This window comes from Sinocyclocheilus grahami, unplaced genomic scaffold (genome assembly GCF_001515645.1).
Source record: "Sinocyclocheilus grahami isolate Dianchi unplaced genomic scaffold, SAMN03320097.WGS_v1.1 scaffold266.1, whole genome shotgun sequence".
Classification (NCBI taxonomy): Eukaryota; Metazoa; Chordata; class Actinopteri; order Cypriniformes; family Cyprinidae; genus Sinocyclocheilus; species Sinocyclocheilus grahami.
In genome coordinates, this window is record NW_015505445.1 from 1,053,404 (window position 1) to 1,076,180 (window position 22,777).

At 35.8% G+C, this 22,777-nt stretch overlaps 1 protein-coding gene and 1 long non-coding RNA gene across 2 annotated transcripts in view; one reads left to right on the top strand and one right to left on the bottom strand.

The window, feature by feature from the left end:
• The window catches only part of LOC107599417 (uncharacterized), a 37,564-nt gene extending 34,300 nt beyond the window's left edge, over positions 1-3,264 (bottom strand). Inside the window, exon 1 of the long non-coding RNA XR_001610664.1 lies at positions 2,825-3,264. This is a non-coding gene — a long non-coding RNA (uncharacterized lncRNA). The remainder of the gene's footprint in view (positions 1-2,824) is intronic.
• The window catches only part of LOC107599416 (forkhead box protein P1-B-like), a 205,696-nt gene that overhangs the window by 65,154 nt on the left and 117,765 nt on the right, over positions 1-22,777 (top strand). The window contains exons 5-6 of the mRNA XM_016290997.1: positions 10,505-10,569; positions 11,913-11,945. The gene's annotated coding sequence lies outside the window, so the exon portion shown is untranslated. The remainder of the gene's footprint in view (positions 1-10,504; positions 10,570-11,912; positions 11,946-22,777) is intronic.

A 22,777-nucleotide genomic window follows, 5' to 3' on the forward strand; every position in this document is an offset into this window, starting at 1 on the left:
AAAGGTTCCTCGAGGGAGAGTGGTTTAACACAAAGCGCTAAGAAACTGTTAGCACACGTTATCTTTGTCGGCGCGTTCTTATTGTTATCAGACTGAGGAACAAACTTTCACCCGAGCATGTGGATATTATTGTTTCTCAGAATTTATACGTGAAACAATGTAAACACAATAAATATAGGCTGACTCGAGTATATGTAACATTAGCCTACGTTCTGTATGGCACAGTCTGCTTGATTTTTCCGTTTGCTCTGCTTGATCTTGAATGCTTTTATTTTAATGTATTTTTGTTTACACGTTTTCAACCAAAATAAAACCTTGTGATATAACGTAACGTTGTTGTAGAACATTGTTGTGTAACAGCTAATCATAAGCTTGTTCAGAAATCGTGACAAAAACTTGATAATTAAAAATCATTTATTTAAACTCATTTAAATAAATGAATATTCGAGTAATCGTTTTTTATGAGCCCAAATATTCGAATGCAACATTTTTGGGAAATGCCCATCCCTACCCTGCAGTCTGAGCCGGAAAGAGACTTAATAATAATAACCAACTCTTTATTACCTTTGTTACAACATTCAGTGTTATGGAAAAGAACCATCATGACAGAAATTCACACATTTATAAACCGTAAGAAGTAAAAAGCTACAATTTGAGACCAGAAACTCATCACGTAACCGTAAGAGTAAATAATAATTATAATAATGATAATACTACTACTACTAATAATAACTATGCACCCGTTTGTAGCTATCCAATGCTTTCACGTCACGTGACAAAAGAATGAACGATTCGAAAGACTCAAGAGATGAACTAATCAAATCTCATTCCGGCTCAGACGGCATAGGTCAAAGTGAAAGTGAAAAAAAAAAAGTGACGTGACATGTGGCCAAGCATGGTGACCCATACTCGAAATTAGTGCTCTGGATTTATCCCATCCTAAGTGCACACACACAGCAGTGAACACACACCCGGCGCCCGGGGAGCAGTTGGGGGTTCGGTGCCTTGCTCAAGGGCACCTCAGTCGTGGTATTGAAGATGGGAGAGAGCGCTGTACATTCACCCCCCCCCCCTACAATCCCTGCCGGTACGAGACTCGAACCCACAACCTTTGGGGTACGAGACTCTCTAACCATTAGGCCACGACGTCCCCACAAGGAATTAATGGGATTTATTAAATTGAAATAAAACACTATAATAATATAGCACTTGTAAATTATTGCTCTTTTGTTGGTTTTGATTGCTTCTATTGTCCTCATTCGTAAGTGGCTTTGGATAAAAGCGTTTGCTAAATACCAAAATTGAAATATAATATAAATGTAAATAACAAAACTAAATTGAAATTTTAAAACAAGCCCCAAATCAAATAAATAAGTAACACAAAATAAATATCTTCATATAAACAAAATAAGTCTTTGTCTGTGCTCTTTACATTTAAAATTACATTACATTACAAATTACATTGTATAATTTCGAAATTTTAAGCAAAAACAGAATGGTTTGACTTCAGTTTTGTGAAACTATGCACAAAAAATATCTGCATGAAACAGCGGATGAGCTGAATGAGACGCAGAATCACTCTCTGCCAGCAGGTGGCGCTTAAAGCATTTCCTTGGTTTCCGCTGTAAACAAAGCAGCCCTGCACTTATGAACTTTAATATGCCTTATACAGAGGCAAGAGGAAAAGAAAAAATACCATCTAAACTTTTCTAAAGACAGTAAGTTGCCCTCAGACATACATTCATATAAACTCCTACCCCTAATTGAATCGCGATTTGTTTAGCATCTCAACCGATTTGAATCGTCTCTTATTTAAATCGATTTTCTACCGGCTCGCAGTTAATCGTTACATCCCTAGTTAAAGCTTATGGGGCCGTCACGTGATGAACGAACGACTAAAACCCAAAGACTCGAGAGATGAACTAATCAATTCTCTTTCCGGCTCAGACTGCATTAAGTTTATGGGACTGTCACGTGATGAACGAACGACTCAAACCCGAAGACTTGTCAGATGAGGTGAGCTAATCATAGACCGAAGACCCAGGTAAACAATTAATTAACCTTTTCTGTATCTTATAGCATTATAGTTTTGTATTGTTTGTAGTGTGATCAACGTTTGCGTAAGTAGTAGACGTGTTAGGGAAGTAACATGTAACATTTTAATTATATTTTGCTAAAATGAACGAAATGACTCGGAGAAAAGATTCGTTCATTTTGCTGAATGAGTCTCATAGGTCCAAGTCGGTAAAATGATCCGAACTTCCCATCGCTGCCGTTCTCAGCGCTGTGAAAATAAAAGTCTGGCGCGCCATCAAAATAAAATTCCCGCCACAAACGCATCGGCCAAAGATAAAAACTTCTCGGCCGATGCTGATATTTGAAAAATGCCAAATATTGACCGATATATCGGTCGACCACTACTCCTAATTAGCTGCTTATTAATAGTATAAGGTAGTTGTTAAGTATAGGTATGGGGTAAGGTTCAGGGATCTAGAATGTGGTCATGCAGAACAAGGCATTAATATGTGCTTTATGAGTACTAATAAACAGCCAATAAGCTAGTAATATGCATGCTAATAACCAACTAGTTAAACGTGAGAATTGCAAAAATTAAGAACCAAAGCTTTTTGGAGAAGCTGGAATGATCAGATGTCATTGATTATAAATGACTTTGTAAATTCTTACAAGTTAGTGCTGAACTTTTTGTTAGAATGAGGAATGCGATATAGTTGAGAATATAGTTCATTTCTCAATAAAATAAAAAAAATATTCTTAATATATATATATATATATATATATATATATACTTTTTTTTTGCACTTACTCATTTGGGGATCATCAAACCAAACATTTGTTGTTTATCTCCAGTGTAGTCCATGTCTTCTCAGCTGTAGTTTGATTAAAGTATTCCAGGGTCAGAACGGGATAGGTATGCGTTTCCCAGCAGGCAGTGGTGCAATCGGTGCCAGCCCTTCATTTGCTGAGTGTTTGTGTTTATGCAAACGGAGGCCCTCTTCCTGCATATTCAATCTTCGACTCAGACTTTTTGTTGTGTTTAGACCACATACCTCCAGCCCCCGAGACGAGAGTGCATGTGTGTGCGAGCCAGAGAGCGCGAACGGGGCAAGGCTGCTGGTTGCACACTGCGCGCACCTCACTTACTACTTGATAAAGAGGCAGCTGGTGAAGAGAGGACTTTTGTTATAGTGCAGATCAAAGTGTGGAACGCTGGAATTGTTTGGATTTGGCTTGTGGAGCACTGGGTTAAGTTCATGGGTAAGTGTTCACAGATTTTAAGCGATGCATTTATTCTCCCCCTTGCTCCCTGGGCTTAAAATACTGTCTAAAACGCTTACATTTCTTACTGTGCACCTTGGATCCCCCTCGTTCTCACTCTCTCATTCTCTCTTTCTGAGCAAACCACATGTTATCTGCCTCCACTCTCTCCTGTCCAATTAAATCTTTGCCTCAAAAGGAGAAGTGAATATGTATTGAAAGATTTTGCTCTTTCCTCCGTCACTAAGCTTACTTTCACTCTGTCTCTGCACAGGGAAATGGAATTTGTGGGTTATTGGTATTAATAGTGCACAGGATCTGAGGTCAAAGGAGAGAAGAGAACGGATGAGAAAAAGAGAGAGATCTAGAGAAAAAGGTGATTGGTGGGGAGAAAGAGGAAATATGATGTCAGAGTAGATGTTAAAGCATGGTTGAGATCATACATAGACATTAACCATACAAATGTATGATATGATCAAAAAGAAGTATGTGAAATTAACATGATTACCATGTCAGTCTGTCTGTCTGTCTGTCTGTGTGTATCAATCGATCAGACACTCTTCTTTGTCTTCAGTGTCACATGATACTTCAGAAATCATATATGCCAATTTGCTGAAACATTTCTTATTATCAATGTTTAAAGCAGTAGTGCTGCCTTTTTTTCAGAACAGTGATATCTTTTCAGGATTTTTTTTATGTATAGAAAAGTTCATAAGAACAGCATTTATTTTATCCTTGCTGAATAAAAGTATTTTTTTTTTTAATAATGAGTAATAAAATAATAAAATATTAGTTTCTCTCAAACTTTTTAATGGTAGTCTATATATATATCAGCAAGACAGATTAATTGACAGATATTTGGCCATTTCTACTGAAATATTTGTTAATGGATAATGCACATTTTATTAGCTTTTTTATGCATGTTTTATTTTTTGCATTTTGTATATTTAAGTTTCTTGTATTTACAGTTTTGATTTTGTGTATATCTTATTTGCAATGTGTAGTGTAATATTGAACAGTCCTGCTCTCTAGATCGTGACATTGGCAGCAGCAAATCGTCAATGTATAATGCACATGTATAATTTTATGTTTTCAAATAGACATTCTCAAATAGTTTTTGAGTGCTTTTGAGTAAATATCATGGAACATAAGTACAATTTTGTGTAAATCATATTTGCTATGATTATATTACATTGCTAACCCGAGCCTCTAGATATCAATATTGGTGTTAATAAAACTATAATATTTCACTGCTCATAAAGATAACATTGCATAACTGGGTTAAAACCCTCAGTTTCAGTATAAGACCTGTGTTAACTCTCATATCCTTAGTCCTTAGCTGTATAATTGTCATGTCAGAGGGAGCGAAAATGAGAAATCGCTCTACAGTAGTTCCATGCTCTCATGGAGCTGATGGTCTGCACTCAAAAAAGTATAATCCAATTACAAAAAAAGGAAAAGAAAGAAGAGGGGGAGGTGAGCTCAGAAAAGAAAACAAGTGCAGCTTTTTATTTATCTTTTGGATGATTTCATTAGAACATGTTTTGAAAGTCTGGCTGGGCCGTTTCTGGTATCCAGAGTGAAAGAATGCTCTATTCAGCCTGCGCTCTTGCCTGTTAACATTTAAATAGTGTAAAGAAATGCACTGCGTTGTTTGTTTTGGGATAGGAACGAAATACCGCTGCCTTGGTATTAAGACTGTGAAAGCTATGTGTGTGTACTCTGTGTACTTTGTTCTTAGCTCAGCAAAACGTGAGGGCAGGTCTGAAAAAATGTCTAGACTCAGACAGCCTGACATTCAGCAGACTATGTACCGACTGGCTCGGCCTCCAGAAGCTTAAGTGACCCACGTACAAGCCCAGATAAATTAGATTTTGCGTCTGTTTGCATGTCGGAAACCGCCGTTGTTTACACGAATGTGGATGTGCAAAACAATGGGCGAAGCCTGCTTGTAAGCGAATCACAAAAATGACTTTCAGGTTTTTGGTAATAGTTGAAATGAGGCTCTGGTGAGAGAGTGAGTAGGAGAGAAAGAGAGAGAGAGACTTCAGTTCAGTCACCTTTTTGTCAGGCCTTTGTAAACAGCTGCATTTGTCTCAAAGTGAGTCATGCAATTTTCCTGTATTTCAGAGCACAGACAGTGACTTGGAAAATCATGTGCACACACCCTAAAAACAAACACAAATGGACTCAATATAGATATCACAGCCTGTCCTCTGCTCAGTCTCTCATTTGCGGTGTCTCTTTTTTTATTTTATTTTCTAATGCGATTGTCATTTTTTAGTTCAGTAGTTTAAGTTTTTTTTGTTCAACATACATTGAAACATACAACATACAAGTTTAATAGAAAAGTTGACCTTGACATTTTGAAGAATGTTCACTGTTCTTTTACCCTTTTTTTGTACAGCAGGTCTATATTGCTTGCAATATTACAAGTCTTATAAAGTTATACAGATTTGTATGATATGTAGAAATAAATAAAATTACTAAAATGGATGGAAATTAAATAGATAAATCTTAAATATACTAATAGACTACTTTTATATAATCAAATAGACTACTTTTATGGTGCTTTTGGTCATTTCTATGTTTTGCAGTCACTGTATGTTTTCATTTTATACGAAAGAGAAACATGATCGTCCTTCAAATTTTCTTTTCTTTTTTATTGTATGGAGTGGACCGTTCCTCTAATATTTTACAACACCATTCTACAATATTTTTGAGCAGTGCTTGTCAGAGTGCTTGACACTGGATAAATTTGTTTCCTTGACCAATAGGGAGAAGAGGAGCTGGTCACAGCCTATGAGCTGCACTCAATCTCTGCATAAATTAATATGCTAATGAAGCAGGAATGGTCATTTATGACCCCACCGTAGGAAGTAGCCACAGATATGCTATTTAAGCATTCGCAAACCGATTAATGGAATGGCTTTGCTTGGTGGTAAATATTCATGTGCTCTTGTGTTTTTGGTGAAGTGAGGAAAGAGATGGTCCATTAGATGGACTGAAGAGGCGTTCATAATGACCACCAGGGCCTTTTCCGTTAGGATTGGCTTGGGTTTAGCCAGGAAACGGTTGGAGTGTGTGATTCGACAGCCTGTACGATGTAAATGCGGTCGAATAAGAACAATATTTAGCAGAAGTCCTCTTTAGGTCTGGTTTTATAAATGAGATTGTTGATATTCATGTGCATGATATAATTTTTAGCAATCATTGTCATGTATGACCAAAGTTTTTACCGGCCATACAAATGTATACGATTCTAGGTCAAACACAATTACCTTCATATTTTATTGAAATTATTATATTTTAACCATTTCTTTCTTTTTGTTACATGAAGGTCACATCACAACTTTCTTGTACCATAACTTTTTTTTAACTATCTTTCAAATGCATTTTAAGAAATTAATGCTTTTGAGAAATTAGTACTTTCTAAGAAATTATTGCTTTTTTGTAGTAATGGCTGCTAAAAATTCAGCTTTGCCATCACAGGAATAAATTAAATTTTTAAATATATTCAAATAGAAATAGGTATTTTAAATTGTAATAATGTTACTGTATTTTTTATCAAATAAATGCTGCCTGTTGAGCATAAGAGACTTTTAATAACATAAATAAAAAAATATTTTCGACGCCAAACTTTTGAACAGTAGTATATGATCTGTGAAGAAAACAGGAAAATTTCAGGTAAATATCCCTTTGGTGCAGTTATACAAAAAGTGTCAAAATATGTAATGATGTATTTAGGATACATCATCAACTTTTGGACACTGTTGGACATTGTTAGACGAACTAGTGAATTTGAAAAGTGAGTTAATTAGGTCCAAAATTGCCCATAGTTGAAGAAACCTCCTTTATATAAGAACTGAAAGTTGTTGTTTTTTCCCTCTCTGTTTCTTTGCTATCATCTTCAGACAGTATTTAGCCCATGTGCTCATTTAGTTGTCTCTCTTGCCGTGTTTCCTTCATAACACCCCCATGAAGCCGATTATCTCAGCAAGTTCCCCGAGCACCAGAAGGCTGGATCTTTTCCTTCTCCAGCTGGGTCTAGCAGCATGAGCGTATTTATTCACTCCCCGGGCCTCCACCACCCCGCTACACAAAACACCAGCATTACCTCCAACTTCATGCTTTCAGTCTGGACTGTTATCGATTTAGCAACACATTACGGTGCTAAAAACTGAAAGGTAACTGCTGTTGTGCGTCTTTCTCCCCCCCCTCCCCCCTTCCTGTTCTCAATGCAAAACGTTCTCATCATTAGGATGAGAGAACATTTGTCTAAATGAGCATTAGGCATTTCAGTAAACTCATTTAGCACCTGAGACCTTAGCAGGTGATTTGAATAAATTATGTTTAGCTTTTTAAGCTGAAAAATTCATCACCTGTCACCAAGAGCTATTGATTCATAACAGCAGGGATGACGTGTTAATTGAAGTCTAATGAATTGGAATCAGCACAAGATACGTGGAAAACGCATACAGTCCTTGTGGTGGCTGGTGTTTTTAGTCGCTGTAAATGCTGACCACCCACCTTAACAAGGGCGTTTAACAGATAATTGATGCAGGAACATGGACAGGCTGCACCAGTGTGTTTTATCTGCGCTCACTTTACCTGAGATAAACAGAATCACTCTGCTCGAACGGCCAGCCACTGTTTTGACTGCCAAATGTAAACTGCATATTTTTTCACATTCGGCTAAGCTTTCATGCTTTTATTCAAATGGCAAAGGGATGCTGGCCTATAGTATCTTTCTCAATAGTCTAGCATGAGAATATGCTCTTAGCGTATATTGAGACTGTAAATGTGAGCTTGTGAACGGTTTGCCTCACTGTCTTTTAGGGGGGAGGTGCTTTATAAAAAGGCATTGTGGCAGATAATACTATGATACTTTAAAACTGAAATGTATTATGGTTTTTATGTTGTACTCCATGGTACTTCCAAGAATACCATGGTATTACCATGGTACGTGTCCAATACTTAATGGTAGTACTGTGACACCATGTGCAAAAAAAAAAAGATTTCTATTTCAAATAAATGCTTTCTATTCATCAAAGAATCCTGAAAAAAAATATCATGGTTTCTAGAAAAAAAAATTAAGCAGTGCAACTGCTTTCAACATTTAGAATTATATAAAATGTTTCTTGAGCACCAAATCAGCATTAAAATTAGAGATCGACTGATATATCGATTTACCGATATTTTTCCCGATATTTAAGCATTTTACCATAATCGGATATCGGTTTTGTAATATCGGATTCACCGATAAACGCCGCCATCTTGTGGGTGTTTTGAGAATTGCGTGCAGGATCACTATTGCAGCGCATCTGAGGGGGAGACGAGACAACAACAACAGAAGGGTGCAGGTACTTGTTTTGCTGTAGTTAGAAAACTTTATTTAGCATAACAGCCATTTATGCACAAATTAGATGCATTACATAAATGCCTGATATGTAGTGTATGCAGCTTGGCTCTAAGAAATAGAGACCAACTCACGGAGTCGTGTAAAGTAATCCGTCAAGTCCTGTCCCAATAAAGACATAACTTTGCCTGAATTAAATATGCAGCCATGAATGAGCGCATGTTGGAAATAAAAGTGCTGAATTTAATTCACTCTCTGTTGTCTGCTCATCTTTAGTCTCGTGAAGTCGGAGTCACGTAGATAATCCGTCAAGATCCTCTCCCAATAAAGACGTAACTTTGCATGAGTTAAATAATACAGCCACGAATAAGCGCATGTTGGAAATAAAAGCGCTGAATTTAATTATCTCTCTGTTGTATATTTGCTCATCATTAGTCTCGTGAAGCCGCTTTCATATTGCTGTTCACTCACCGGGTTGATGCTCAGAAAATTCCCCAGCACGGCCACCACATGTAACTTTTAACAAGATTCACTTGTTTAAAATACCCTAAATTGTATTAACATATACTATATAACCAATATTTCGCTAATAAACATCAAAATAAATACAACTCTATGGAAATTAATTATTTATTATCTCCACGAGCGATCGCAGTTTGAGGGTAGTTCTGTGTAACTGCATAGATAAACCGCGCTGTCAGCAGGCATTTCATAATCTAGAAGGACAAAAACATTATTAATAATTCTGATATAACATTCCAGTTGAGAAATGCAATAAAATACGATGTTTTGTTTGTTATATTTCAATATTCCAGAGAATATTATTCAGTGAATTAACATTATCCAGTGAATTATTCTTGACTCTGTAGCTATTAAACAGCTTATAAACCTACTAAAACTAGTTTAAAATGAAGTTGATATGACTCCTGTCCTTTATTTATTTTCTCCATTTGAAAACATTAGACATTTATTTTTCTTATTGTTAATATTAGTGTTGTTGCTGTTGATGCTTTTTTATAAATAAAGTTTTTTTATTGTTGAAGTATGAAGATTAATTTTAACATGAAAGACTGCTAATTTTCAACACTTAATAAAAAAAAAAGATGACTGAAAAGAGGAAAAACCAAAGTAAATTATGTTTTTACTTCACTCAGTCATTTATTTACTTTATAACAGTAAATAAATATCGGTTCTGCATATCGGTTATCGGACAGATAAACATGCAAATAATTGGTATCGGTATTGGTTATAAAAAATCAATATCGGTCGATCACTAATTAAAATGATTTCTAAAGGACCATGTGACCCTGACGACTGGAGTAATGCTGAACATTTCTCTTTGCCATCACAGGATTAAATTACAATTTAAAATCATTAAAAAATAGAAAATATGGACAAATCTTACCTGACCCCAAACTTTTAAACTGTAGTTTATATGTCCAAAAAATTGTGTTGTTGTGATTTGTTATGTTACTTGTTTTGGTACGTAATCCAGTTTTAGCAGCAGATTTATTGTAAACTCTACTGTACAACTGTCACTTCATATAAAGGTAAAGTTTAACCCTGAAAATGAAATGGTTTAATAAGGATGATGAATCAAACATTTCCATATTGCTGTTAAAAGTTTTTTAATAATGCTGTGGATGAAAGTGTGTTTTTCTGTTCTTTCAAGTTCTGTTAAGTAGATGATGTACTTATTCGGTATGTCCACGATTGAGTCCTCATTAGTTTGTCTGCACCATCAAAATAGCTTATCAAAATTGTTTACTTTTAATGTCATTTTTTTACGCACAGAGCTGACTGATGGTTTGTGACAGCTGCAGTAATTTAACATCTACAGCTTTTTCTCTGTGCTTGTTGTCTCTGCAGGGCAGGGAGGTTAAACGCAGCGCTGGAACTGAAGACGGCCGCAAATAAGCAAGTCCTTGGAGAAGGTAAACACATGATTAGTTATTAGACTCCAGTGGAGCTGTGTATGTGTGTGCATGTGTGTGTGTGTGTGTGTGTGTGTGTGTGTTTGTTGACGGACTTGAGAGGGCAGGACTTGTGCTATTATTCTGTATCTAGTTTAATGAATCACTTGATTTGTTGCAGCTCTTGTGTTTGTATGCTTTTCTCAAGGTTGAGAGAAAAGGAGAGGTCATTTATTTTTATCAAAGTTTACTGCTAAACAGGACGGCTTATTTGCCTAACTGCACAGGTCTTTTATTCCCTTTGTTTCTCATATGTTTCTCTGTTTTTGAGGAAGGATTTGGCTTTCATCAATCCCTGTCGAGTTGCTGAGAAATCAACATATTTAAAACAGTCATTGTCAATTACTAATAGTACTTTTTAAATTATCCAGGTATTACAACAAGGTAAATTTAGTCATTAGTGGCACCAAACAATATTTGGTATGAAACCGGTTTCCCACCCTGTCTGCTCCAGAATGGAACAGCCCTAAGCAGCTGACATGGAGACTGGAGCAAACCATAGAAGTGAAGTTGGGGTGTTCACGTATAGTATTAAGGCACAGGGTGTGAGAGGGATCGAGTTTGTTTGTCTGTGTTCTATCTCTGACATTATGGTGGACAAGGAAGGGACTTTCCATCCTTTCCCATGAGCTCATGCTTACAGACATGTTCACACACACCCAAATAACCAAACCTAGTTCACTATGTTTGTGTTCGTTTTCTCTTTCTGTTTTTCTTGCCTTCTTAAGAAGCTACTCCTGCCTTCTTTCTGCGTCTTTTGTCTGTTGACCTCACTCTTTTGTCATAATACACTACAAACACTGTAAAAATCTTATAGTAATCAGTATCTTTGTCTTCTTTTTCATTAAAAAGATCTAAATATCCTTGAAACAAATGTACTTAAATTTTTCCTCTAATGTAAATTTAATGTAGTATGATTCGTTTTCATTGGAAAAACTTGAATAAGATACATTTTCTTACCCCCGTTTTTTCATTATTTAAGCATACATATTTTTTAAAGATATATGCTTAATCTAATTGAGCGACATTACCAAAGAAGAAGTTTTGCTTTTGGTATGCATGACCAAAACCATCCTCTGGTTAGAAGTTGTTTTTTATTATTATTATTATTATTATTATTTCAGCTATCCACAGTGCTACTGACTTTGACAAGAATTGATATTTTCCTGGAAAAATAAATAAATAATAGTATTTATTTACTTACTTATTTACCTGCTTACTTTCCTATCCACCTATCCTGTGAGTTTTCTTCAGTGCTTTGGCATTTTGGTGTAAGTTTATCTCCCTTTTTCTCTCCTTTCTAGAAACTGGCCAACAAGGATAATCATCATCATACTGTAAGTTCTTGAACAGGATTTGGAGATTATGATAAGAATGATGCTGAAGAATTACATTGAACTGATTTTGGATTTTGATAACTTTACTGACTTTTTTGATTTATCATACACTTTGTTCTAATGCAAAAAGACTTACCTATATATTTAATTCAGTCCACTTCCCGGCAGAAACACACATTTACTTCTATATTGGATGACTGGCATAGTCCTATCCCCACTCAACCACACTTCCATAAGTTAAAGTAAGTGTATATCCACTTAAACTCTGAGTACATTTTCAGAGAGTTAAACAGCAGGGGAAAATATGATATTTGCATGCTGTGTGTCGCCTGCCAAGGGCTAAATTGGAATGCCTCTGAAGATCATACACTTGATTATTTACTTTATTTGCCTCATCCTCTCGTTTTACGGCAACCACAAAGATGGAAATTCTGAGGTAACACTAAATGAAAAGTTGTATATTGATGCATGTTGGCGCAGGGGTGGATTAGGGTCCATGTAATAGCTCTTCTGATTACATTTTATTGCTTACTACAAAAAAAATGTAATTCTGTGTATCAGCATCAGGTTGAAAATTGCTTTGTATTAGCATTAGCATTTGGTAAGCCCCTAATTCCCCTGTTTCTACAGCTGAGTGTGTTTCTATGCATTTACAAGTGCTTCCGATTCGTAGGAGTTCACTTAAATCTCTTTTTCTGCCAAAGCTATGAACATAATAAACAAGCCAGCATGGCTAAAGTGCCACACGGGGGAGATTGCTAACGAGAAAGTTAAATGCTTACGCTAGTCACACAGTTGTTTATGTGCCCGTGTGCATAACTCCAGAGCGGTTTATAACTGCTGTAATAAAAATAATTTTTAGAGCGGTAACATCGAGTTACTGAAACGAAAGAGTTAGCGCTAGCTTCTTTTTTTGTTAATCATGAAAGTGTCAGCATTGTCCTGTAGTGTGGAAGTGTTTAAAGATAATACCTTAGAAAGACTGTATGGACGATTACAATAATTATAAAAAATGGTATTGCCATGGTGTCCAAAACATCCTCTTTTTTTTATTGGTACTGTTGAAAATATGTTGGCCATATCTTGAATATAAATTCATCAAATTATGATGTTGTATGATTGGAAACAATCAAAAAGGACTAAACCTCAGAGGTGGAACAGATCCAAATTACCATGCTTTTTTTTAAAGCTAGCTTCTTTTCTTTCTAGATTATTTTTATGTTAAATAATATTTTATCTAACATATTTAACGGTTTTCTGTGTGCAGTTAATGTAATGCACACTGCTTTGTATGGAAAGTTAACTGATTTCACAATGGCATATATCAAAGATATTGCTTTGGTTGTTGATTCATGCAAAGGTCCTACTTTTGGATTACTTTTATGGTGCTTTAAGTTAGCGTGTCTGCTAAAAATGTCTAAACTGATTCAAAATTTGTTGATTTATTTGGCTTAAAACAGTAAACTGAAAATCTGAAAAAGGCAAAGGTACTAGGCTATTTTATACAGTTTTGTGCCTCTACTGACTTTAATAAAATTAGATGCTGTGTATTTACTAGAAAGTGTAGAATGAGGCATTTCTCTAAATGCTTATTAGAAAATGACAATTACAAATCCATTATATTTGTCTTGGTATTGATAACTTAATGAATTCTGGACTCTTAGAGGAGCAAAGGCTTTGATGTAGTTGGTCTGCCACTGCGTCGGAGTGAGTTTTCGTGACAGAATCTTTGTACTGAATGGAAGTGATGCCAGTCAGGCAGGCAGCAGTCTCGGCTTCTGTCAGAGGAGTTGTCTTCAGAGAGATGAAAGGGAAATCTGTCCACAAAAACGCTCTGTGAGGAGTGTGTGCGAGAGTGTTTGTCACATATATCACAAAGCTTAGTTTGTCTTATTTTTATCTGAAGACATGCTTTTTTCTATTTTTTTGGCATCACTTTTCAATTTCTTCATCCAACTGAGAAGAGATGACCGTTTTTTTAAATGGGTCAAATTGAACGATGGAATGATTATAGACGGTGCTTCCAACATCAAATGAATGCATTTGCTTCTTTTTTTCTTAAGTAAGGTTGTGTTTTTTTCCCCTCTAGTCATTTTGTTTTCTTTGTACTAGCAATGCAAATACACCACACAGTTGAACTCATTTTGGTTAGACGAAAGTGAAATCATTAGCACATTGTTGAACATAAGCAGGTAAGCCATACAATATGGGCTTAGTCTTAGCTTGCCTTCCTTAAAAAATATACCTTACAATGATCAAATCATGTTCATAAATCATCATAAGTACCCAGCGTTCACTGAAATTTAAAGTATATATGCCCATAATGACTCACATAGGTTGATGTTTATTGTTCTCTGACATTTGTTATATTCATGGTCAATAACATTTTGGCAGTGCCTTGCCGTGGTATTTATTTGAGGAACTAAAATCCCTTTTAGGGATGAAGCACCTGGGCCTGGCTGCTTAATGGAATAGCTTTAACATTAAGTAAATAAACAGCTTGCATTTGATAGGGGAGTGTTTGTGTGTGTGTGTGTGTGTGTGTGTGTGTGTGTGTGTGTGTGTGTGTGTGTGTGTGTGTGTGTGTGTGTGTGAGAGAGCGAGAGAGAGAGAGAGAGAGAGACAAAGAGAGAGGGGGAGTGTATTTGTGCTGTGGGGAGGAAAGGAGATACGCCTACACTGGTTAGCTGAAGTTTTGTTGTGGCTTTTAAACTCTGTAATAAGAGTTTGACTTTGGACTTTGTTAAAGGCGAAATGTGTAATTTCTGCGCCGCTTTTGGCACCAAATGGAATTGCAAAAATTATTGTTTATGCAATAAATGTAATGCACTAATGTTCCTTTGTATGAAAATGTAACTGATTTCACAATGACATATATATATATATATATATATATATATATATAAAAAACATTGCTTTGGTTAATGATTTATACAAAGGTCCTACTTTAGTATTATTTTAATGGTGCTTTAACCCAAACTGGGTTCCAATTTTCAGGGTGTCTTAAAAATTTCTGAACTGATTCAAAAATCATTGATTTATTTGGTTCAAAATAATAAACTGAAAATCGTAAAAAGGTAATATGGAAGTGATGCTAATATCATATTAAACTGTTGAGTATAATATAGTATGAAATATAATATACTAGAGTTTTTTTAATGAATTATTCAAATAATAATATGTTATCTTGTTGAGATTGTGGGATTGCAATGTATATTGAGATTGTAGAAAGATTTTGATTGCCATTTGAAATGCTTTATGAGTCAGGGAGGTCTGCAAACAGTAAAGGACAACAACAACAAAAAAAGACCCAGCTTTGAGTGAAGAAATATATTTTTTTCTTTTTAAATCCTTCTCTTTCAAACTTTTTGGGCTAAAATACTGTATAATACTGAAATATACCTTCAATTAATGTTATTATAAGGACAAAATAGCATGCATTTTACTTGTTACTTTTTTTTCTCACTGTAGACTGAAAGGTAATTCAACATATCAAACAAATAAAGTGAACAGGCACGTTAAAAGCAGATCTGTTTACTGTGTGTTTTGCACCAGGCCGTGGACTGGCCGCTTTAGTTGTTATTCATAAACACAGCCCTCCCAAGCTCGGGGGAGGGAGGAATAAAAGAAAGAAGACGTGGAGAAAAAAAAAGAGAAAGAAGCAAAGAAATTAAGTCCAGGACTGAAAACAGGAATGACAAACACCATTAGCTGAAAAATTTCCATCTCATTGCAACTATGTTATTGTTTACTTTAGCATACATGTCCTAATATGGTTTCATCCCTGTTAAAACAGTGCAGAAGGCAGGCCAGGGGCCCGGACCAGGGTAGAGACCTTTAAACTGCTAACTAATGTCACAGGCCTTGCCTCTCATTATTACATTATTCAACCTTACCCACGTCTCAGTGTGTGATTGCTAATGATATTTAGGCTTTTTCCCTCGCTGGGTTCTATTTTTCTCTGTCTACAGCCATTTGTATTTCATCCTTCCTTATGAAACGGCTTCATTAACACTGGTGCGTTTGCTGCATTAATCAGTTTCCTATTGAAACAGGAAGTTGGGGCAGGCCATTTCAAGGCAGCCAGTAGCCAATAGCCTTTAGTTTACATCATGTACAGTCAGTTTCTTAAGGCAAGGGGACATTCAAATTTCAGAGAGCATTTGCTTGGACAAAAATGAGTGCAGGATGGTTCATTTTCCATAAATGTTATTCTTATTTTGTTTTGTTTTATATACAGTATGGTCTAAATTATAATTATATATACGGTCTAACACAACTTTAGTGTTTCTATTGTTTTATTATTTATTAGTCATTATCAATATTTTTGGTTCATTTTCTCAGATTTTATTTTGGCATTATGGCATTTAGGAAGAAATTGTCTTAATTGTCATGTCAATATGATTATACATTTCTTAATGTTCTAAAACAATGCTATTATTTTACTTTAAAATTATTGTTCATTAGTCATAATCAATATTTATGGATAATTTCCCCTAATTTAATTTAATTTAATTTTGTATTTATTTTATATTATATTGCTATTATTATTCTATTTATTTTATTTTATTTTGGCAGTTAGAATTGGAAAAAAATTTGCTTAATTGTCATGAAATCATGAATATAATTTTTAGGTTTAAAAAAATATTTTTATTAAAATGTTTATTTCTTTAGTATCCTTAGTTTTTGAGGCTAAGCTTAAAGTGCTTTTTTGTACGTATGACTTTAGCTTTTTTCTACTAAATGGCTTTAATAGTACTTCTCTCTCTTTCGTCTTGTTTCTCTCTCTCCCTTGCTCTCTCTTTCAGTCTTTCACTCTTTTGTTTGTTGTGGTTGCCTGTTCACTGGTTGCCTGTGTTTGTCTTGTTTAGGTATATATCAGCGGGGGATAAGGGTTGGTGTGTTTCAGAACAGATTAGTGCAGTCACAGGTTCTCTCTGCTGCACCCTCATACACAGGACTCCTCAAGCGCTATCCGACCAATCAAGGTCTTTTATTCTCTTTTCTGATTGGTGAGTATCTTTAGGAGTTTCATTCTGCTCGTGTCTGTAACTTGGATAAGAATTCTGTCGATTTAATGCAGGGTTTCAGAACACATGGTTTATGTGATTAGTTGAAGTAGCCTTCATCAAAGGGACGAAGAAGAACGTTAATGCCAAGAGAAATGACAGGACATGGATATGGCTTCCTTTTTTGTGTTTTTACAGCAGATCCTTCAGGAAAGGGCCCTTAAAGGGTAGATCTCTCTTCGCCCTCTTCCTTGTGGGTTAAGGATGTGGCCGGCCTCACCTCAATCCTAAAATCCTCATGCTTATGATATTTACTCAGCGTTATCTGCAGCTGTAGATGAATGGCATTCTGGGACACTGAGGAATGTTGAAGGTCAGCCACTGCAACCTTAGATCTGAATCAGGCAGACACTTCAGTGCAGGCTACACCTTATCTATGAGTATATTTTCATAACATGGCTTTAAATGGAGATTAGAATTTTGTGGTGTTATTCCCTGCATTTTAATTACTTTTTAGTTTTTTTTTCCTCATTCTTTTTTCCTTTACATTTATATTTGCAAGTTTGACATATATTGTTTCTTTGTATAGGTGAATATTACGGAACCATGTTATATTAATTTATTAGAAGAGTAATATTATTTTAAAATAATATGATAATTAAAAAATAGCATGTACAATCTAAAATATATTTGACTAAAAAATAAGTTGACTAAAAACATGCAAATATTGTTTTTAGTGGCATTATTTATTTGTGTTATTTAATATTTTGGGGAGTTTAATACATTGAAACATTAATGATTGACTTAGTATCCATGCATCCATTGATCTCTATATTTCTGTCACATTTATTTATTTGGTAATGAGAGCTGGTAAAGAAAGGTGCTTAATTCATGAAAATATAAATATAAATTTGTTAGTGGTCCAAAAACAGATTTCATTGTCTTTAAGCAAATTATAACATATTATAACATTATTATTATAACTTTTTTTATATTTTATTTTTAAGAATTGCATTTATTTATTTATTTTTTGACAGTTTTCACTAAAAGATGACATTTACTCAAACAGCTGATTTTATTATTTTATTATTTTTTCCTTTCTCCCCTCATGTTCCACAAATAGAACTGTTTTTCCTTTTTCTTGCAGACAGTAGTGAAATCAGAGACTATGTTTTGCTACTTTCAGGCTGGAATAAATTGCTTTGATTAGGTTTGGTTGTGTGAGTAATATCATATGAACAAAGGCGCATAGATTGAGTTTTGGTTCTTTTTTCCAAACGCTGTCTGGCTCAATCCTGCCTAATAAGTGCAAAGACAGATAAACTATTGTCACCTTGTGGAATGGAGGCGGATAGGACATAAGTAATCCGTATTGATTTTGACATTACAATGTTGTAAGTGATAACTACGTTAACAGGCGCTATAAAACCAAAGCCCTAATTAGGCCGTATTTCACACTAACCATTAGGTAGGCTTTTTAATTCAACGATGATACCAAAGTGATCAATTTTCTTTGCGTTTTGTGTTTTAGAAAAAGCAATGCACACAGCCAGCTTTGTCTTTCAGGCAAAAGGGAACGGCATTGTTTTTAACCTTCTCTTAATGAACTTTGTGTGACTGTTGTTTGCAGACTTCAAGGTTGAATTCGTAGAATGGCTGCACACTTTTTGTAAACATGTTTACATGCAGACATGTGTAAATACAGTAAATGTGTACAGGCTCAGAGAGGCCATACCGGTTTACTCTGTGTTGTTGTTTTTTTCCTGATAGTTTTAGCACCTCATGTGCGCACGAGTCTGTTTGTGCAAACATCTGTGGGGCCCGGCGCTCGTGCACCTGCAAAAAAAACTATAGTTTCACAACCCCATAATGATGCTTCAGCTCACAATGAGCATCTGTTTGTAATCGTGTGCCACAAGTGATCGAAAAAAAGAAGAAAGGAAAGAAATAAAAAAGGCAATTAAAAGCAAAAAAGAGAAGAATGCTTGAGCAGCGGTGGTATTAAATATAAATTAATGGAATGAAGCCTAGACATGGCTGCAACAGCGAAAAAAAAACATTTATGAAATTTATGTTACTGGCACGTAGGTACATTTGGACTTAGTATCCTTTAATTAGAAGTGAGATATTAGCATTTCATAGGGATTTACACAGAGTAGACGCTGCCACAGACAGGAGCACTTTCATTCCGCTCTGTTCTGCATGTAATGAGCGGTGTCATTAGTTGATGGAGAGGATTCTGCCCCGACTCTACCTTGAAAGGCACGTCATTTACATACTTCTTACCAATACGGCCTATAATGGATTCCTCAGTGAATAAAATAAAATAGCACTTCTTTAAAATTTCAAGAGTAATGTGCACAGGCTCGGTTTCGTTTGTTGGTGCGGTTTGACGAAGTCAATCGAGACCAAGTCCTTGGGGGTTGGTGAGGAGAGATTGACTTATATCTGAGAGTTAAGACCTCAGATTTTGCTCTGAGAATGGAGAAGTGCGTCATAAATTCGGAATGAGATCAATAATGTGGCGACATGAAAGTCTTAAAGCTATGGATCAAAAAAGGGGGAATGTATGACACAAATGGTGTTTTTGTGATATGCTAAGTCCGGGTTTTTGTGGGATGATTTGGGTTGCAGTGCTGTCATTTCTGGTACAGTTGCTTTCGGTAAATGGCAATCGTTAAATGTCATTATTCATGATAATTCGACTGGAAAGTGGAGGTGTTTTCCTTCACCTTTCAAATGTAAGTTTATAAGCCCTCAGATGTCATCCCACCCCCATCTCTCTCACATATTTCTTTCACTTCTTTTCCCCCTCTCCCACCCATCGGATCAGCGGTGAAGTGATTTTGTATTTTATTGATGAGCTTCAAAAGTGGCAAGTGTAGGAAATGGTACCTTTGATCAGAGCGTCTCTAGGAAATGGAACCTGAGGGTGAAAAGTCCACCAGGTAAGACGCATCCAGCTTCCATAAGCCCCTCCCTCATCAGGTTTAAGTGAGACAAAAACCCTCCCCCCATCTTCCCGCCCCTCGAAAACACATATTTGTTTTAGCTGTTTTCATTCCGAGGTACATGAGCACCGATTACAGCTTTTCATTAGTGAAAATTGGGTATTTGTTTTAAACTTTAACCAATCACTTTGATATGCTAATTACACTGTAATTTAATTTGAGTCCCATAATGATGATGCCGTTATTATGGACATAAATGATGCAGTTAAGCAGAGAGTAATCTCATTTGCATACTGTACATGCCAGTAAATGAAGGTCTTTCCTGCTTGGCTTCAACTTTAATTTTCCACTTCTTTTCACACAGCCTCTCTCGCAGCCCTCCATCTAATAACAGGCCTTTGCGTGTTTGATGTAGAGAGCCGCTGTTACGCTCCAAGTCTAGTCACAATATGTAATACATAAAGAAGGCTCGTTAACACACTGAGTGTGCCTCTAAGATGCTGCCATTAACAGGAAGGCTGTCTTTTTTTATTTCCACTTTTTGTCACCTCAGAAAAGATAAGAAAATAAAAAACATTAAAGAACTGAAGCACAGTATCGGTTAGCCGTTCTGCAGCAGGAGCCGTTGTTTTGATCAAGGAGAAGACTGATTGGTTTAAAAGGCGATTTGTGTGCCGGTTCATGATACATGGTCGTGGGACGAGCAGGATGCACGTGTTTATTCAATCCCTTTTTACCCTATCACGTTTATGTCGACGGCTCCTTAATGCACTCACTGTAAATCCTACAGTGTCACCGTCTTAATTCTCGTAATTGATTTTTTTGTTATGTATGTAATATATATGTGTGTGTATATACAGTATTCATTGTTAAACAGCCTTATTGGAAGGTGATGAATAAAACACTTTTCCTTGCAAAAAAATTTTTAGTTTTGCCCGAATACGATTTTTTTTGGTAATTTAAGAAAGATTGCCCACAAGTCTGTCACTCTCTCTCTTTTTCTGGGTGGAGGGGATATTTTATGGACTTAATGCTGACAATACAATTGCCCTTCAGCGCGAATGCTTTTCCATTTTGTACCATAAAGAATATTATTTTCCTGCCAGCCAATTTTCTCCGTTAGCCCCTAATTGGCTCCATAAATCTGGTGGCGTGGAGGGTGAGGAATGTTTCGGTGTCGCAGAGTGTAATCCTCACCCTTATTTACCAATTCATTAAGATTCATTGATGCAGGATAGGATGAGAGGAAATGACAGCATAAATCAGGGTTCCAACATAATGACCCTAATCAGCTGGGAATTGCAGAAAATGGCATGATGAACTATGTCCTTGTGTTAGTGCCCACTGTACGTTGTCATTGCGCTTGCTTTATGGGTGGGACGCATCTCCCTGACACGGACTGTATTTAACACAAAAAAAAAAGTTGTTAAAAAGCAGATTCCATTAAAGCGCTCGTTGATTTCACGCAAGGTCTTCTGCCGCTTACCCCCAGCATGCCCTTTACCTTTGGTTTAACTGCTTAATGGAAGACAAGGGACTCAACCCTTTCTTTTTAACCCTTTCAGTATTTTAAAATGTTCACGTCTTGACATGTCTCTTAAGCGCAAACCTCTATAGCAAGAGGTGCTTGACACCAGTATAGCAGAACAGATGCCGAATGTCCGCTCATTTTGCAACATGCATTTTGTAGTAAACATTCAGAAAGATATTTCACTTTTGAGCACAACTCTACAATTTGGCACCGGCACCTCACAGCTGTGCAATATCCCTTTCTCGATATTGGCTAAGAATGCAGGATGGAAACTATACCAAGCAATGTTGTGGTTGATTGTGGTGAGGAATCTTTGTTGTATAAAACTATAGTGAGGCCATGCGATATCTAAATGTTGCAATTTTGTCTTTCGGGGTTCCCCTATGGTTTTTGCTTTTGTTCACAAGACGTGAGCTGTGACGTCAAATGTTTTTGTGCAGAAATTAGGTTTTGTGTATGCAAGCTCTGAAAATTGTTGAGATCTACAGCATGTTTATACCTGATAAAGGCAAATGAACGTCGATCAGCATGACTTATTGTGTATTTTGTAATCAACGCTGTAAGCGATAAAAGTGTTTATAGAGTGATTGTGTTAACATTTTCTTGTCATGTATTGACAAATCAGAAGGCAATTATGTTTGTTATTAGAGCTTTTGACAATAATTTCTCATGATGTAAAAACTTCACAGACTGCAACACCGACCTGAGCTATTATTTGCACAATCACAGTTGACTAGATTTGTGTGTCTAATTATTAATTTTGTGCTGTCTTTCTCCCTTATGTTTGAGTGTTTCTTCAACTTTGGGCACTTGTCTCTCCCAAGGGTTGATTTTTCTAATAAGGCCACAGAACTCTATAAAACTGTCTTAGAACTCTATGCTTTATTTTTATTAATTTACTTTATATTTGCCGCTTTCCAAATGCCATTTATATGTTTTTTCTTATTTGTATCTTTGTCCCAGTCCCAAAGTTAATTTGGTAATTTTGTCAAATTATGCACAAAATTGTGAAAATATTAATTAATGGGGTGTTTTTTTATGATTCACATAATGCTAGCTATCATCATTTCTAACACAGTACATGATACATGAAATATGTTGGGCAATATAATGTGGCAGAAATGGTCTTAAAAAAATTGAATAACAAATGTATATTCTACTTAGTCATATTTAATTAGCTTTTTATTAATCTAATATAATTTTAATGCACTTTTTTCAAGCATTTAATTGATGCTTTTTCAATACATGTATATTTGTATATTTACAGTCATTTTTATCAAGCAATATTATGTTGTTATGCTATTGGGCCTGTAAATCATGCATTGAGTATCCAGGTTGCCT